Raw genomic sequence first — 16507 nt, forward strand, 5'->3', positions numbered from 1 at the left:
ACGGGAGAAGGTAATAATATTACCCTTGTTTCACGTGCTTGTCAGGTGACACCAGTTAGACCATAAACACCTTAAGCATGGTAGACTGCACAACAGTATGTGCAATTCAGCCTCGAGGAATGTTACAGTGACGAATTTTGAACTGGAGTGTTTTTTGGCTCGTAAAATGATCCCTTTGATTCATTACTAATATATATGCACAAATTCTTTTAAACGAAAACACCTGTGTTAAGCAGTTTAGGATTGGTTGAATACTAGATTTCAAAAAAGCTCATTCCGGTGTTTCATTTTGTTCTTTTCGGATTTTCGGAGTGAAAATTTTACTACTTCATCGTAATATATGTTCATATATATTGCATACCGAATAATACTGATATATTGTACCATGATACATATATTTATACATATGTGTACTCATTAGTACATTGAGCTTTTCAGTTTGAGTTACTTAGTTACCTTGTAAACTCACTTACCATGACAAAATAATAACTTTAGGAAAAGCAGCCAATCGAGACTTATAAATTTTTAACGTCGGCAGAGAAAAAGCCGATCAGCGATCGCCTGAGCCCTTCTGCCTAAAGTAGTGCCCAATTTAATATTGCCGCTCAAACAGGTTGAAAGTTCAAAACGACACTTTAGCGGGCGAAACTAAGATCACTACTTTATATGGTCTCTGTGGGTCAATGTTTCCTTCAGAAACGATAAAAAATACTTAAGTGTAAGTCTATCCACTCAAATGCATCGATGTTGCACCTTAGGCGTTAGGTATTTACTTGAAACTTGAGAACACCTGAGCTCCGCTTTTCACACTCCGTGCGAGCATCAACCACAAATATCAGGTTGCTTGCTTAGAGGTCATAAACAGCGGACAGAAACTAGAAGCTATGGTATTACGATGCAATTCGTCCATACGTTTGTTGTGAACTTTAAGAATGGTATATTCATCCCGGTCCATTCACGAGGCAACATCAGTGCATCAAGTAATGTCCTTAGACTATCTGCTGGTGAGTGGCTGCTGATTTCGAAGTGTCAGCTATTGGTAACAAGGCTAACAAGAAATCAAAGTGCCAGTTTGTTTGCTATTCATTGGTTTTAACGCTTAAGTTACCTGATGGTTGGCGTACAGTATGGTTTAATACAGACACCTACCGTTTGAGGTGTATATCGTAATTCTTACTAACGAGCATATTATACCGAAATATTTGAAATGTCTGAAATATTTCGGTGTCTTTAGTTTCGAGATCACTGAAAGAACAACTGAAATATCCACGAATTTCGGAGCTTTCTGTGAGCATCCTAGTAAGTTTAAAGTGGCTACGAAAAATTCATCTCTAATATAGAGATGATATCTGGTAGTATTTTACTTGGTTGGAAAGGTGTGAGGCTCAGTTTCTAATGCGTAGCATAAAAGAAAAACCATAATCGTGCACATACTATTTTCTAGGATCTCTAGGCACTCCAGTACCATAATTACGTGAGAATGCTGTTCTAGGAAAACAGTTGTTGGGTTATCAAGTCAATCCACTGAGTACTTTGGTTGTGTGGGTTTGGTGGCGGAAGCCTGTTATCGGTGCCGGCGGTTGTATGTTGGATTGTGGACATGCATGACGGCTTGTCCGACAAAAAATGACAATAAATGTATGGCTGAGCAGTTGCTGTAATTCTGAGGTTTGATTGGGAAATCCTTCGAGGTGATCGTAGAATGGGTCTGGTATACACGGCGTTTCCGGAAATGACGCGCTAGACCGCCGGACGAAAGTGATCGAAGCGAATTATCACTTAACAAATGCGGTAATATTTCAGCGCAGTGTGAATGTAGAGCACTACTGAGTTGCACCTATGAGAAGTACACATCATAAAGCTTGAAATTTTGCACTCGAAGAGCAAAACAGGCACCCAATTCTAATGAGCACACAATCAAGATAGTATTGGGTTGTCATTTAGGAGGTTGAGCACACCAGTCGCATCGCTCAAGCATAAACACCATCGCTTGTCGGGACGTGATGATTCAGATGCGTCCGGAATGCGCTGGTGGATCGGTGGTAAACCCCTTGCCTCACATGTCAGATATCCGGGTTTTCAATCCTTATGCTCCAACAAAAGAGATCCAATGATCATCAACTTTGAAATGGGTGAAACTGAAGCCCAGTTTCTCTCTCGTTTGGTGTAAACTCAACGGACAGTTGCTTCAGCATAGAAATACATTGAAACGAGAGTGATAGAAATGCAAATTCTACAGATCCAACAAGTAACCCAAGTAACTCAGAACAATAACCGTGCTACCGGGAGTGCGAAAAGCCGCAGCTAGTTTGGAATCATGCAAAAAACAGCAGGTAAGGATAAGAAAACAACGACTGAGTAACGGCTAAACAACGATTGAACAAATTATCTCCGCAGAATCGACAGAATCATATACCTGAAGGCTTATCAGGGTTCTGGTTTGCTGTAATGCTTACTTGGACTGAAAGGCGAATAGCAGCAATAAGTTACTGACAACTTTGAGTTTTTGGAAGGTTGTGATCTCCGGACGGAGTTTGTTACGTATGGAATGTTTGTCACAAAATACGTAGGGTTTGGTGTTCTAGTGGGAAATTAGGCTGGAGATTTGAATGCCAAGCCTACCTGATGAATCTCAAGAAGGCTGGAAGTAATGGCGAGTGGTCCAGAGTTCTTGTCAACTTTATGAGTAGTGCTGAAGTGACGAGTCATTTTTTCTCATCAAGACAGAATTAGTGGTAACTCGACGACACCCAAAGTTGCTTTGCTGAACAAACGCGGTATGCTTTTCGGAGTGAGCTAATCAGTGAAAACGTACAGCAATTTATCAGTAAAACGCATCATGATTCAGAACATATTAGAGAGTGGCACGAATATACCCTAACAGCATCAGCAGCATTATGCTGTAAGTTCCCCGAAAATTTCCAAAAACTGTAACGAGTAGACATTTTACTCGGTAGGAAGTTGATTAGGATACATGTGTTTGGAGGTGTTTTGGCTTTATGGACATTGCTGAATGGGTCCACAAGAGTTTCAGGTTCAAATGTAGCTTAATGTTTCTAAAACTCACCTCTAGTTTTCATCATTATTGAAACTAAATGTAAAAACTAGCAGTATGGTTATATAAGCACTAAGTGGTCGAAAATACCTGCTTAATGACGTGAAACAAGCAGTGTAGCCCTCTGGAAGAAAATGTTTCCGTCAGTGTCTTCAAGCAAGGTTTTGTTTCGTTGTCCGATTCGGATGAAACCACATGACGAGAAAGCGATCTGCATTAAATTTGAAAATCTTGAAGAGGCTACCACTGTGTACTGAAGTAAATTGTCTTGAAGTAAATTTTGAAGAAAAATCCCTCCATAAAGGTCAAACGAATACTAGCTGCGTTTGCTGAAAGCGCAAACTCGCGTTTTACCGCTCTCAAAGTCTTCTGCGCTGAAAGTAATTTGGGCTATCAGTAACATGTGCAAATTGAGCGATGTTTTAACGCAAGTACATGTAGTAATTTGGTCGCTATATGTTATTGTTTCTGATGTGGGCTGCATTTAGTATCCCGTCTCTTTTCACCCCACATGAGGTTGCCGGGAAAATTGTTGTACTTTCTTTACCAGAGGGTTTCACTAACCTGACTGTTTCCAAAGGAGTAACACCATGTGGGATACGACGTCGATTTCGAAAATATAGCGTGGTTATTATATGCATTGGTTAACGGTATGACAAGGTCCGTGGAAGAGCATCTGATATATTCAACCACTTAACGACGGAAGAGCATCAACAAAAAGTCCTTCTGGCCCCAGTTATCCGTGAAATAGGCTATGCTATTATAGAATAATTGGGGTGCAAAAAGGGTGACGCTGAGCTGTTACCCCATAGTTGGCAGTAAATATTGTTCCAAAAACTCACAGGACACCATAGTTCTTGCCTGTTTGGAATTGGTACAAAATAAGAGTATCAAACTGAGATTGATGAGCTTTTTATAAATTACAGGACACGTCTATGCTCTCACAGATTATTGGTTGATGCCGAATAACTGGATTACTGGTGAATAACTCGACTGAGTCATCTAACAGCTAATGTGGCCTCGCCGATGACTTGAATGTGACTGGGCGCCAAAAGTGCAGAGGGATTTCTTTTATACTGACCATAATGACGTCAGCTTAATGAAACTCTTTGATTACCTCGGTAGAATACCGCTTAGTATTGGAACCAAATGAGACCCACCAGGAGGAATCAGTGACATAGCAACTACTTAAACGACTATGAGAGCATTCCGAAATAGGCTGTTTTGAACTTGTAGATATTCTGGGCGATAAAAAATAACTAATTTAGGTCATTCGGACAACAAAATATCACCAGAAGTAGTCAAAACAATTTTCACTGGACACTACGTTTACCATTTCTCATCACTTACCTACCAGAAGAGACTAATCTGGAATGATCTGTTAAGACATTCACTAGCAAGTCACCCCACGTAGCTTAAATCTGGTCGGAGAGATCAGCAGACAAGCACTGGAAATACCCACATATTTTATACCATGATATTTTATACCTTGTGACACGATAGCAGCAAAATCTGTTTCCGTCTGGATATCACAGAATATGATCTAAGCTGACGTATCTAATAAGTGTAAGGTGGCCTCCAAATTTTGAGGAAGTTAGAGATCCTATTACATGTTTAGGTGAAGTCCGTCATGAGTGGTCAAAACAACGTTAATGTTTGCTTTGCTACATGTGGATAGTATACATTCCTGAGCTAGCTATACTACTTGGCGTGGTGCCAAACAGTCTTTTGGTAACACATTTTTGGCAGTCGAATTGTGTTAGCCTTGTCATCAACTTAAGTCCAAAATTGTACCTATAATAATGTACAGTAGTTATCGAATCTTTGTCAACCATGTAATCAAGACGCGGTCGTGAAAGATACTATAGTAATAGGTTGTGGAGATGATGTAATTTTCGGCTGTCGATCGATGGATTCAAATTTTAGTTTGTCCCAAACTTCCTGGTTTATCGCACAATCGTAGCAAAAAAAAGTCCAAGAACATCCCAAGTGCTAATTGACAAGCAGTTAGCTTCACGCGCAACTTTGTGTTCAGCACAGCAAATGACACAAATTAGTGTATTTTGTAGAAAAAACCACGCAACAATTCAAGCAGCCACACAAAACACACTTTTCAGGGTTATACTAGCTATGAATAGTACATTAAGAAGGGGTGTTCAACGTACATTCTAATATATCTTTGGGTTTGCAAAAGTAGATAATCTGCCATTCATGGGAGTGAAATGAACTGGAAAAATGCTTGAAGCGGAAAGTCGGTAAAGGGAAGCATATGTTTTCCGTATCAAAGTATGCGCATGTCCAGATAAGAGAGAGAGCGGCAGACAGCGGCTAGAAGACATTCACCCTGGGTATGGGTTGGGGATGATTGATACAGACCACTAGCAGAGATGTTTCGATCCGGAACGTTAAAAAACAAGGGAAGTGGAAAGGGTGTAGTTCCACTGACAAGGTGTGAAATGCATGTACGTAATTGGGGATGCTGATGGCAATAGTTTGTGAGCGTCCAAGGTAAACTTGAGGGCATGCAGTGCTGTAAGTTCACACGTTCTAGCCAGTAACTCCTCGCCTACATTTTCAGTCCATTTGAGTACAGGGAACACGGATGATTTTGGCAATGTAGCCAAGCCACTCACATGTACTGTGTTGGCCAAGCTTGTCTTCCATGCAAAGGTACAGTTACAGATGCCGAAGCGTTCTGTGTAGCAGGTTGTATATAATCTAAAAATAAAAACGGTTTCAAAGAAGTTATCGAAGCTGCATCACTCCTTGAGATTACTGTAGCTTTCACCATAGTGCTTGGGATAAATGACAGTCCTAGATGATTTCGAATCAGTGAAAAGGCTAAAACATATTCTGTTTGCGTAAAACATATTCTGTTTGCTGTAACAAAAATGTCAAAATATTCAACAGTGTCGTTATTCCTATTACCATTTTTCCCATCATGGAAAACAAACTACAGTAGCGAAGTACAAGAAGCATTCATCTGAATGTGAAGCCGAGCGATCATTCGATTAGAAATAAAGAAACCAAAAGGACCGGATGAACAAAGGAGACGGATTAATGAATACATCACTTGACCGGCATTACTTCCGTGAGTCCAAAGTGACCCTAACAGTTTGAAACGTGAGTGCGCATTCACTGGTCAAGCTGACCAACATTGGTACTTTTCGTTAGATGCGGACTATCCTTCCATATTACTGAAGCAACCCAGCTGGCTCTCAACCAGCCGCATAGCCGAAAGCTTTCAGGATGAAAAGTGAAATATTTACACATGTTAACTAATATTCAAATACTTTACCCCAGAACATTTAAACAGAATGATTGTGGTTAAAATGAGAAGAGAATGATGTTGGTTAGAGTGATTAACTATGGAAGCAACGCGACTTGTTTGATGATGCAACGGTATTTGAAGGTTGGAAGCAGATATACGCGATACCCAGCCCTTTTAACCGAAAACGAACTATGAATCATGTCCATCCGGGAGTTAACTTCCCTTTTTTCAAGGTCAAGGGGATTTGGTTGAGTACTACGCGGCCTGTTTAATGTTGGACATTCATAGGCGGACGGGTGGCCTCGAGCATGATTGGATCCGTGGGTGTACGGCGTTTTTCGGAAGCTTCAAAATCGTACATAATTCTGAGAACACCAAGCAGAATATTGATGTTGTGGTCACTGTAAGACAATGACGTTTGGAAATGTATCAAAATACTCTTAACTCGGACGTTCTGTATGCAGTCAGTAATTTTCTGATATTTGTCCAGAATAAAGAGCATAAGGATTGTCCAAAAATAGACTTGCAGAATGTTTTGTCAAAGGTCCTTCGGATACAATGCCGGTTTGATGAACTCTTGCTAGTGGAACGAGAGACGGATGCTCGGATACTTGGCCCACATCGTTTCCCGAAATTTCCTTAAACCATTCAGGTGTTCAGTGACAAGACAGCCTACAACTGCCACTGTTCGACAACGGAGCTGCGACATATCTATCTCGACAATTGACAGGAACATTCACTCCGTACTCACGCGCCCATTTTGGAGATCTGAATTTTTTTAAATCTTCTTAAATCTTCTTAAATCCAGCTCACAAGCTACTGGACTTGCCTATTCGACCAACCAATGATAAACTAAGCTCACTCCGGACGAGCGGACTCAAGCGCAGTACGTACAATTATCGAAATAGCGTACTGATGACGTCACGTCGCTTGATAAATGAAAGTTTGAGGCAAAACTGTCGGCAGATAAACGTCTACCAATGATTTCTCACCTAAAGGGATCGTTCTCAATTGTGAGTCAAAATGATATAGTATCTGACAATGTGTAACTATCCGTGATGTCCAGTCTTTCTCAGATCTACGTTACGAGGTGAGTATTAGATATGGAAATACTGGACAACTCCAGTTTGATCTATAGTTCCATAACTAAATATCAGTCATCTGGAGGATCACCAATCTTAGAATTACAGATCCCAAACCCTCATGACATGACTCCAAGTCCAAAGCATATTTCAGATCAAGAAGAAACCAAGTATGCTGTGCACAACAGTCTATCCGAAGCATAAATATATTTACTAACCACATGTTGGATTGCTTGCCAGGCGAACTGCATGCTGCGTGGGATTCGAGAAGTCCTAGCAACTTTACCTTTTGGAAATGACCTCCTTCGATTGAATAAATCGGTCAGATTTTATTTTCAAAACCACTGGATAACCATTCAGTACTTGTAAATCGACTGGCTCAAAATGAGTTTATCCCAGACAACCTATTCCAGTGTGCCCCTTTAATATCGTACAACAGCGAGTTTATGGGTCATATTGCTGAAGAAATAGAGCATCTCGATACCGTTAACAGTAACCCACACATATCCCTCCGAAGATCAACACAAACAAATGAACCATCCGGATGCCGGGGGGATATTCATTAACATCAGTTCATACGCAACTTAACGGGCTGTCAGAATCGTAAGCTGTGAAAGACCAAAAAGCACCACAGCCAGGTAACGAATTTGATTTCTAAAAACTGAAGGATTTTTTCAGTTTTGTACACTACTCATTCATCCGACTAGTTGATAGCAACCACCTGAACTCGAGCCTCGAACACTCGCAAAAATATATCACTAGAACTTTCTCAATACAGGTTATATTCAGTCGACAGATTCGGTCGGTTGGTATGAGGGCTGAGACTGCGTTTAGAAAGCGCTTGTGAAAAATCCCAAAATCCTTTGACCCAACTATAGCTTACGCCTAGCTCTATATTGTTCGCCAAACAAGGCACATGGGGAGTTCGTCGCCTGCATGAAAGTTGGCAGCGCTTTCATGCGTTGAATTCTATGTACATCCACTTGACTGGTTACTTCACTTCACATGACTGATTGTATGTCGTCTGCAAGCATACCCCATCAAACGACTTTTACTTTCAAATGTCGCCATTAAAACCTACGAAAGTGTCTATCACACGTTTCAGTCCATCGTTCCGACCCAGGTTACGGCGCGCCGTATCGTAATACCGCCAAACTTCGACTTTCCCACTAGGGGTCGTTAAGCAGCGGGATACGAAACAGCTATAGCCCAAATCTAATAGGCGTTTATCTGCTTTGCCGAACATAGAAATTATTCACTGCATTTGCCCTGGTGATCATTACTGGGAAAACGCAACGCGGACTTTGAATCCATGCAACGGAACCTTGCAGATAGTCGTGAGAATGATAGAATCTGTTCTCGTCGCTATATCCTGTTCTCTGCCAGATATTCTGCCGAGTTTAATCCAAACAGAACAAGCATTGGACTCTAGTTCCGGTCTTGTTCTGACCATTCAGCAGTGAAAATTCCCAGGTGAACCGGGACTTCATCACCGGACATCTGAGATGTGAGCCGAACATGTTACCACTAAACCACCAGGCCATTCTGGACGTACCTAAATTACCACGTCTGGGCAGGTGAAATTGTCCACGCTTGGGTGATGTGAATGGCCTATCCAACGACATGAACGACGACTTCGTAATCGTCATGATTGTGTCAGTCCTTTACCTGGCTGTCAAGACGTCCCAGTCAAAAAGCACCACGAATGTTTGAAGGATACTGGATTTGCGGTACGTGGCTGCAGGATTTGTGAAATTTGTGTTCACATCACTCTTGTTCAAACCGCGCTCCCCATTTTAGTGTATTCGCCAGAATAGTTGCATCAAGAAATGAGGAAGACTGCTCAAATAGGATAATTCGAACACAAAAGCAATTTACCTTAATATTTTCGGCGAACTATGGACCGCTCAAGTCGGTACAGAGATTGTACTTGTAATTGTTGTAGTCCAGCTTCCTTGATCCCATGACACCCATTCACCTTGGTCACTTTAGCGATGACAGCTATCCCTTTGCAGTCATCGTTCCTGTCTGTTGACGCTGGTTGAGTTCATAATGAAGACCTTAACTATATGGGCGTTCAAACTGATTTGACGGTATTGTTGATGTCACACCGGTCTATCTATCTATCTTTCTGCCTATATTTAACCTATACAACGTTTGCAGAACTTGACTTGTTCGGAGTTTTTATTGCGAATTGTATTTATCAATGCCCTGGACAAGAGTACGAGCTGAGCTTGCATATAGAATGAACGGGGTCCGGTAATTCCAGATTATTGTTGGTGAGCCCTCATTCAATGAAACCTGAGAAAACATCGACCAATTACCGGTGGCGAGTATACAGCCATTGCACTCAATCCCCCCTGGACTCATTTCAGCAGCGACTCGAAAGCCTGAGTAGTGTCGATTGATGCAGCCTCCGAGCTTAATAACACAGGTGGCTGAACTTTTTTTACACTGAGTTGCCTGGGCGTTTGGATTCCAAATGACCATGAATATTAAAGTGCGGGTGGCACGACTGAATCACCTCACGTCACGCTCCGTACTGCGGAAGTCGGGTTTCGGACAATAAACTCTACGGTCCGATCGGACGTCTGCTGATCGGTGCGACGGTACCAGGACCCAGAATCAGGATGTGAACTAGTCATCATGGCCTTGGCAACTAAACGTGAGATCGCATTCTTTTTACTTGAAGTTACTCGAAGTTGAATACTGCTTTGGGCCCGATGCAGCCCTATAGACGAGTGGGCCAGAAAACAAAATGAGTCAGCAATCCGGCCCTGTCCACCATGTCACCTCATGATTATCGGGATTGTGTTGAAAAAGTAAGGCTAAGATATAAGATCGATATGGCAAATGTCCAGCAAGATGGCTCTGAGCTAGTTGTGCCATTTGAAAAGAACTCGGTAGGCAGAACAATGAGCCTATTGATTTTTAGTCGTGGATGGGTGTCAAATAAGACGCAGGCGAATACCGCCCATTTGGCCGGCTCCTCATCCTTGATCTAATCCATCAAATTGGTAGCCATGGACCATTCTGCTGGTCCTTTGCCTGATCGAGTTTATCATTCAGCCTGATGGCCTGATAGTCATGGGATGGCATAGATAGCAGACATGACCATAAGGGTGAGTCTTGTTTCTCTCTAATATTCTTTCTCTAATGCTACATCAGACGTAAAGCTGTGCCCACCGGTAATTACCACGAGACATGTGTGCGATCTCACGCCTAAACGCCAAGACTGAGGTGTTTGGGTTTCAGGGTCCTGACGCGGTTGCCATGATCAGCTAATGTTTTGTTGACGTCACTGGAGGGAACGTGGCCTAGAATGGTGTAGAAAACTCATAATAAACTTGGTTTGCATGATCAATTTAAGGCTATGTTGGACAGGCCTTGTTATACTTTGTTTTTTCTGACAGGTTGGTAGAGAGCCTTGCGTGAAGAAGCTGTATGACGCAGTCAATCATGTGTTGATATGACGAACAAATGGTGCCGGATGATTGGTTTTAGTGCATTCAGTCTCTCAGCCAGCGGATTAAACTCGGATATACACATCACAGGAGCCAATCGCTAGAGCGTCTTTTTATCCCTCATGTAAAAGGATGATGTCTCACTCGCTTCAAACATGCGGCCAGTCACCATACCATTAGGTGAGCGAGCCCCTCTGTGAGTTTCACTCCAAAACCAAACAGAGCTGTTTGCAGCTGAACATTCGTTTGTCAGCTAGGACAACGTTACTGCGATTCTCAAAAGAATGTCTCCTTGAAGATTCACTCTATGTGAATTTCACAATGGCATCGCATTTTGCAAATGAGTGCCTAACTCTACCAATACGAAACTTGGTGTTCAAATGGGAAAAGAGGTCGACAGAATTCTGGAGATAAAGTCCACCTGATGGAAAATAAAGGCATGCAACGAGCAGTGATGTGCTGAACAACTTCATATGCTCATTAAGTAGTGTTGCATGGGCGGGCCAGTTTTGCTTGTGATAGTTGTAGCTAGCCCAGTAAGTTCTGTTTCTGTTCTATCGCCCACCTGAAAACATTGCCTCTTTCCCACCTCTCCATGCTAGTTTATTACTGTCTTCGTACGATTGTGGGCGGAACATGGTAATATCCTCTACATTTTCAGTCAGAAAATATACTCATCGGTAGAAACAGTAAGGCTTTCCAAACCGGCGGCTTACTGCTCCTTACAGCGCATTTATTATAATGTTTGTAAACGTTTTTTTGTTTTTTGTTGTTTCCTTCGATAGAACCTTTTTTATTCACAATGATTCTTGCCTCCGGGTTTTGGTGCATTTTGGTGCATGTTTTCCTTCGTGCTGTTACCCGAAGCTGTTACTTCTGGTGGTTAAATTTAGCGTTTTAATGTATTTAGAGTTTTTCAATGAAATAACCTAAGCCGGACGCTCGTGGCTGGGTGGCACGATGGCAACGCGCAGTAGACTTAGTTGAGGCTGATTTGCCATACCCCAGGCACCTGAGTTTGAAATTATCAGCTGTCTTGCACGAAAGGATTGCGGTTTATCTTCAGTGAAGAATGTGAAAGCGTACATGGGCAGATGATTATCCAAAAATCTCCACAAAAAGGTAATGAAGCTCAATGTTTGAGGATGTAGAGGATAGTACAGGTGAACACTATTCACTTAAAATGTTGGAAGGCTTCCAAACCAACAGAACGCGTGTGAAGTTTGGTGGCGTATTCCAACAAGATTTGAATCGATTGATGGTCGAATCCTGCTTGAATATGCGTTCGAGTCGTTGGGAGCTTGGGACACATCAAGTGGACGCATTATGTGTTCCAATGCAGCTCACGCTTGTGTCCGCACCAATCGCTAAAAATGCTTGATATGTGCTCTCACAATAAAGGAACGTGCCAATAAATGACTATCCATCAGGTTCTTCTAACTACATTTCAAGGTGGTATACAATTTGACGAGGAATCAGTCATCTGTATTAAGCAGACCTTCTTGCACGCAATATGCAATTTGAATCAAATGGAAAAAAGCGGACACTTCAGTAAGCATAAACCCTCTCAGAGCGCAACATGAAAGTCTTTCAAAGGACTTTCATTTCCCGATACAACTATAACCCGATGAGGTCACATTGTGTTCTTGCGCACGCCACTAGAACAACGAAAAACGTAACCTAATAAGATGGTAACTTTCAAGGTAGCTCTGGCAAACAGGGCATGCTGAAGAAATAAGTGTGACTGTATTTAAATTCTAAGATAAAGAACAAGTCAAACGTTACGTCGGGGAAGCCAGCTCTTTGTGTTCATCTATGGGGATGCTGATCAATTTCCGGGTGACAGTTTCAGCACTCTGTTATCTAGTTAAGCTATATTAAACGGCTGAATGCCTCCCACATGTTCACACAAACGAGGAATTTCCCATAAGTATCCAAGACTTATGATATTTACTGAATGCGGTTTCCACTAGAACGAAGCGTTCTTTCCACTCCTTACGGATTGTTACGTCCTAGGTTTATTGACGAGAGACTACGGGAAAACTATACAAGCTACTTCATAAAACTTGGGATCTTCAAACTATCAAATGATTGCCGAAATAAATATGCATCTGCCTAGTAGTATATAGTATATAGTAGTATAGTTCTCAATGCAGAAAACAAAACCTTGTAAAACGTGACACCGCACAACTTCTAAACGCCGATCCATGGTCCATCTGGTTTGGAACACTTATCAGCAGATTTAGTCCGACACCTTCCACGGGATTTCGTTCTGCCGAATGTTCAATCAAAGAAATCAGATCCGACATGACGAACCCCAAAGGTTCCACATCCTATCTCAACCTTGCGTCTTCAGTTCATGAGGAGTGTAAACGTTTGTTGAGACAGACTGAACTTGAATTATCTGTGTCAGTCGTATGTGGGGCAATTGTGTTGGTGCTGATTCCACATAAATGTCAGTTGTGCTTGCGTGCACTGTCCAACTGGTCTCTGGAATTTTGTCACAGTAACATCACATAAACGCAGCAATCATCCTTAAAGCATGCTTTTGCAACCCACCTAAATTTGGAGTTGTACGGCTAGACTTGGAGCTACCTTCTTTAACGCTTGTCCGGACCTACAAATTCGCTTAATTTTGTTGAACAGTTTTGTCAGCTAACCACCCTTAACTGTTCCCAGTTCATTTCTGATGGTGATGATGATGACAGTTTCACTCATCCCTGTATCTGTCTTGCTCATTTGAAAATGCCCCCGAGTGACTGACTTCTAAATGCCATATTCCATAAAATTGTTGCTCGCCGCAAGCAGTTCCATATTTTATTTGAGGAGGCGTTTAATGCAAAGGCCTCCTGTTAATAATTAACCCCTATAGCGCACTTTATGTTATGACTGAGAAATAATGACTCTTATGAACGTCCCGCGATCACCAGTGTCCAAGTGAGTCACCAATGGCTTCTGGACGAAGCAGCTCCAACTTCTTTACTAGCTATAAGCTGATTAAATAATTGTACACGAAGAATGGAAAAAAGCACGAGTTGCGGAATTCGAAAATGCTATCAGTCTCAGAAGAAGACATTCGGATTTGAGCTGGACTAGAGATAATACAGGAACAGTTGATCACTCTTGTATGGATGATTTTTACTTTTCGTCCATTGCACTTCAATCAGAACCTAGAGAAAAAGTAGAGCAGTGCGAAATCCTACTACCGGTAGGTTCATATTTGCCTAATCCAGGCATAGTAAATCAAGGAAAGCAATCAACTAAGACTAGCGTTCTACCAATGATTTACAATCGCACACGCAGCAGGGCATGCCCAGTTTAACAAGTGCGGTTTAATTGGCTTGAGGATCTCCTTTAGGTTTTAGCAAGGTGGATAGCCAACCATGTAAAATTCCTTCCAGTTAAAAAGAAAGAGACTGATTTCGTCGCTTGATTTCCATAGCATGTGTAATCAGGGCATTACCTAACTGTAGAAACGACACAACTCTGGATCTATGGATTCTGTTGTATCCATCCACACACCTCGCCAAACAATTCCAACCAGTTCTTCCACGCAGTGAGAAGCAAACCAATTTCTGAGCGTGTATTACAGCTTAACTTTCTGAATGAGTTTTGACTTTATGGGCTTAGTATGTACCTCAGTCGATCGTTCCAACATAGGCCCCTGTGGACCTACATTATTCAGTGACAGATGCATGTATCCCGAGGATCGTAGTCTAATAAAAGTGAGCTAAATACCTACGTTGGATATGGATTCGGAACGTCTTACTGACGTCGCTTATGTGGACCACAGTTAGGTCGTGGGCAAGGTGATTGCTGATGAACTTGTCTTTCAACGGCCTTGATTAACTTTCTTAGAAGGGTACTATGCAAATGAATACCATTGATTACTTGTCTGAAAATGCACACCTCACCAATAGCGTCCCTCGGGAATCTGCTCTTCGAAGTCTACTTTAATGATCGCTCCCACATTTTGAATCCAGCTTCCTACTGTATACGGATGGTTTGACTTTGGATGAGGAAACAGGTGAGATGCAACATAGGTTGGACAAGTTATTCCAAAGGTCGACACAATGGCTCCTCCCAATCGCCTATTGACTTGTGACGTTCTTCCTTCTGGTAACCCGCACCTAACAGAGACCCATCATTTTAAGGGGGAGAGTCTACATTCTCTTGTTGCATGGCTCTGACAAGGCTAGAAATCCTGTTGCTTAACCCGCTCTAGCGCCGGAGAACAAAGTCAGTTTCAAAATTCCTTAGGTCTTAGCTCAACTGCAACGATCGTCCCCACTGCAGCGTAGACCGCTTGGGGACGGTTCGATCACCTACACATTTTTTTCTCCTCAGTGGGTGAAACGTCAAGCATGGATATCAGGCAAGGATTTTAGAACAAGTAGGTCGTGTCTGGATCGATTAATCCCTACATCGACAAGGCTGATGAACGCACGAAAGTCTACCAGGGGGCTTGTATTGGCTACCATAGGCCATAGTCCCAATTAGGTCGAGCGAGAAGGCGTGTGCCGTGGGACCATCAGCTCTGCTCCCTAATATTGCAGTCAACGGAACTGATCAACGAAACTGGACTTCAGTTGAAGCAGGCCTTTCAAACTAGGGCTTGTGTGACGCAGCGACGTGTATTTGTCAACCCGATCCCATCGTTCGGCGCAAACACCACGTTTGATCAACGCCAGCTACCGGAGGACAAAAAATCCGCTAGGTGATATGACGAGAAATGCCTCTAAAAATGGAGTCAAAAGACAAAATTGTGGCACATGGTGAGCGTATGTGAATGTCTCTGAAAGATCGCTCTTCAGTATATTGTTATTTGGCTAATCAGTAATGCAGTTCAGGAAGGCATCTGTTCAGATATCTTCGTAAATAATCATTCGGTCGTGCATGGAACATAAATGTGTACTGGTGTCTAGTGTACTACAGATCTTTCGCGAATACTGTGACTTCGTCTTGCAGACGAAGTCGATCTACACGAGAAAGCCGGAAATCACTGTACCACTCTTTCATTCCCCTTGGGAGGTATCAGCAGTGCGTATCACACAAAACTTCACCGAATTTCAAACCGATGAGCTCCTTGTGAAAAAAATAAAACTGGACCATCTGCAGGTATACCAAAGATCAATTTTCGGCTGCCAAATCAGTAGTACCAACAACCCAGAAATCCGTGCACCCCCTACTGAGAAAAAACGAACTGAACGTGATGAGCCAGCTATGCGTTGCTATCAGTCATCGCAAACTGTAATATTTTCTTATTTACATTACTCCCAAGGATGTACACCAAAACAACTAACGTTGGAATTTCCTTTCAATATTCATCGAATGTCAGTTCACCAGTAAATCAGTTCCCTTGTGCCTTTTCAATCACTTTTGTAGCAGTCTATCTGGTGGCAGCTGCCGATTTATCCAAAGTTACCGGTTGTCAGTTCTACATTAAACTGTCCGAAAACTGCGCCGTAAGAACCCTAGTTCAAATATGATTGATAAGCTGGGAAAACGCATAACGTATATTTTCTACCTGTTGCATTGTTTCAGACAGTTTTCAGCTGTGCCATCGCTACATAATGCAAACTAACCAAAATGCTAGGTATCAGCTAAATTTGTAGCTTTTTACTGTGCGTGATAA

The sequence above is a fragment of the Opisthorchis viverrini genome (assembly GCF_000715545.1).
Source record: "Opisthorchis viverrini unplaced genomic scaffold opera_v5_1, whole genome shotgun sequence".
Classification (NCBI taxonomy): Eukaryota; Metazoa; Platyhelminthes; class Trematoda; order Opisthorchiida; family Opisthorchiidae; genus Opisthorchis; species Opisthorchis viverrini.